This window comes from Eptesicus fuscus, chromosome 21, assembly GCF_027574615.1.
Source record: "Eptesicus fuscus isolate TK198812 chromosome 21, DD_ASM_mEF_20220401, whole genome shotgun sequence".
In the NCBI taxonomy this organism is placed as follows: Eukaryota; Metazoa; Chordata; class Mammalia; order Chiroptera; family Vespertilionidae; genus Eptesicus; species Eptesicus fuscus.
Genome location: NC_072493.1, coordinates 28949802 through 28953315, shown reverse-complemented (window position 1 = coordinate 28953315; position 3514 = coordinate 28949802). Strand labels below are relative to the sequence as shown.

At 41.4% G+C, this 3514-nt stretch overlaps 1 pseudogene; it reads left to right on the top strand.

Annotated features, from left to right (window-relative positions):
* The first annotated feature begins 2692 nt into the window (after nt 1-2692).
* On the top strand, nt 2693-3514 carry LOC103284409 (nucleophosmin-like; annotated as a pseudogene).

Here is a 3514-nt window from a genome sequence, read left to right as displayed (position 1 = left end):
TCATCTTACCTTCTTGTGACATACAGACCCCAAACTCATTAGCACTGAAAAGTTTTCATATAGAGCCAGGCTTGAGTTGCCAGATAAAATACAGGACACATAGTTAAATTTAAATTTCAAATAAATGGATAAACAATGAGTAATTTTCTTTTTTTAAGTATGTCCTTCAACTTTAATTCAGTCTTGTTTGGCATCTTGGCCCTAAATGGAGAGTTAGTTTTTTTCACATCTAGCTTCATTAGATCAACTTATTATCAATGTCACATACCTGGCAAAACAAGTCCCACCACCCCAGTCCCTCTTCAAGACCCCCATAGTATAACAGAAGGGAGTCTCAAGTAGAGCAGGGGAAAGACACTGAATGAGAATATATACTAACAAGAAGTAATCTTGGGAGTGTTAAAGGTCTGATTGCCTTTTTAAACTCCATCCCAGGTTTAGACCTTGGTCAGGGCCTCTTACCTTGCTTACTCTTACCCTCAAAATCCTCAGGATTCAAAGATTGTGTAATTGGAAGGAGCAGAATGATTGAGTGAAACTTACGTTGGAGAAAGAGCTCACGGGAAATGGAATCCAGGGCAGAGTGAGTGTAACTGTGCAGAAACTTCATTTCTTTAATATGACCTTTTCTCTTTTCTTTTCTTGTGTTTCAAACTGGCCTCATTTAGCGCCCTGACTCATCACATCCCTCTCCTTTGCACATCCACTTTCTTAATCATTAAGCCCTCAGGACAAGGAGGTTCTGTTAAGCATCAAATAATCTTAGGCACAAAGCTTTGGGTTTGTTGATCAGAGACAGAGTTTTAGTCAAACTGGGGGTAATCTAGGCTTCAGTTGTGTTTCAGCTCCAATTCCAGAAAAGAAGAACGACCCCACCCACCACATCTGTGCTAAGCCAGATAGAGTGATGCCATGTCTGACATCAGGACCAGATGCAATGGGTTAGCTTCTACCCTAGTGCTAACCAATCAACAGAGATCACGACCCTAACTCCACCATGATTAATGATCATCTCCCTACATAACCTATCCCCTAGAAGTCATCGGGGAGCCAGGTCTTTGAGCATGAGTTCACTTGTAACTCTGGGCATGGAACAATTTCCTTAATTACTAAACCTTTATTTTCTTGGCTGCAAACTCAAGTTTGTGTTTGATTGAGCTTTGATGCACACAGGCGGGCTAATCCCTTTAGTTCGGTAACGTGGATGAAGAGATTGAATGGATGAGTTAAAATAAGGCAGGGCACAAGGCTCTGAGTCTCCTCAGTTGGTCGTGATTGGCTGGCCTATGAGGAGTGCTCTGACAGTACAGAATTAAGGATTCTATATTGAAGGAATGGGGGCCATGTTGACAAAAGCAGTGCTTATGGAATTGTAATGTTCATGTGAATTACAAGGGGACCTTGTTAAAGTGGACATTCTGATTCAACAAGTCTGGGGTGGATCCTAAGATTCTGCATTTCTAGTAAGCTCTCAAGCAATGCTGATGTTGCTGGAACAAGGTCCATATTTTTAGTAGCGATAAAGAGAAATTGCACCAGACAGTTGTTAAAAATGGCAAGAAAGAGTTCATTTAAGACTATTACAATAGGAGAGAGAAATTGAACTCAACTTTGAATCCAGCAGCAGCAGCTGAAGATGTGCAGCCTGCAGGCAGGGTGGGGGAGGGAAATGGAAAATTACTAAGGGGAACTTGGTTAGGTATCAAGGGTAGGTGGATGAGGAACTTGATTGGGTATAAAGGGACATTCTGGCTCAATTCTCTCATAAGTTTTCTTGCTAAATCCACTAGACTTTTTGCTTAACAATAGATTGTCAAATTGTGACCATTCTCCCTCACCTGCCACCAGGATCACACATTGCTGATGTGTTTCTGAACACAGACAGAATTCAATATTTTCAGTATTTTTCCAAAGAAAGAAGCCCTGTACATGCAGCGATTTGCCCATTCAGCAATAGGGAGCCTAATTCAAGGTTTTCTCACTCCAGGGGCTTAGCCACAGTATTTGCTTGAGGTCATAAAGGACAGAGGTTCTTCTCTTTAACCACTTTGCGATAACCTTTCTCATGACTTTTCTCCTCATCCTATCCCAGTGGGAGAAACAGAATCTGGAAACCTTATGATTTCCCAGGGACTTTCTGCAGATTCTCTTGAAATGTCTAGCTATAGGAGAAATCTAGGCAAAGAAACAGGTTCAGGGGTTCTTTTTCTTTATGGATCAGGGAATGAGAAGGTTTCAGCAGGGAGAATGCATCCTTAGGATGTAGCCCAAAAAAGGCCTCTGTGACCCTTTCTTTTTACCATATTTACCCAACATTTATTTCTTTCCCTTATTTAAAACTTCATTGTTGTTTTATTGCTTTTAAAAATGGAAGCACATGATTTTCTTCCTTGTGAGGCAGAGGGAGATGTAGAAAGAAAAGACCCCAGGATTTGGAGCCTAGAACCTAGAATTCTTCTTCTACTACTTCTTTCCTTGGAGGTATGAATATGAACAAAAGTAAAAGTAAGGAACTCTCTTCCAGATGCCCAATGACTTTGAGCAACTCTTTGGCTAACTTTGGCTCCTGCTTTTTTATTTAAAAAATGAGGGTACTCCCTGGTGCAATTCCTTCCTGCGCGTCTGTTCTGCAGCACAGAAGCCATTTATCTCTGTTGGCCTTCTCTCTCACCTAAGTGCGTGCTGCCACCCCATGGAAGATTTTATGGACATGGACATGAGCCCTCTGAGGCCCCAGAACTACCTTTTTGGTTGTGAACTAAAGGCAGACAAAGATTATCACTTTAAGGTGGTTAATGATGAAAATGAGCACCAGTTGTCTTTACGAACGGTCAGTCTAGGGGCTGGAGCAAAGGATGAGCTGCACACTTTCTAAGCAGAGGCAATGAATTACAAAGGCAGTCCAATTAAAGTAACACTGGCAACTTTGAAAATGTCTGTACAGCTAACGGTTTCCATTGGTGGCTTTGAAATAACACCGTGGTCTTACGGTTGAAGTGTGGTTCAGGGCCTGTGCATATTAGTGGACAGCACTTATTAGCTGTGGAGGAAAATGCAGTCAGAAGATGACGAGGAGGAGGATGTGAAACTCCTAAGTATTTCTGGAAAGCGGTCAGCCCTTGGAGGTGGTAGCAAGGTTCTGCAAGAAAAAAGTAAAATTTGTTGCTGATGAGGATGATGAGGATGATGATGATGAGGAGGATGAAGATGATGATGATTTTGATGATGAGGAAGCAGAAGAAAAAGCTCCAGTAAAGAAATCCATTCGAGATACTCCAGCCAAAAATGCACAAAAATCAAATCAGAATGGAAAAGACTCAAAACCATCAACACCAAGATCAAAAGGTCAAGAATCCTTCAAAAACAGGAAAAAACTCCTAAAACACCGAAAGGACCTAGTTCTGTAGAAGATATTGAAGCAAAAATGCAAGCAAGTTCAGAAAAGGCGCATTGAACAATCCTGGGCACTACTGGTTAATTAAGTCCAAAAATGGGGAAAGAGGAAAAGGAGAGA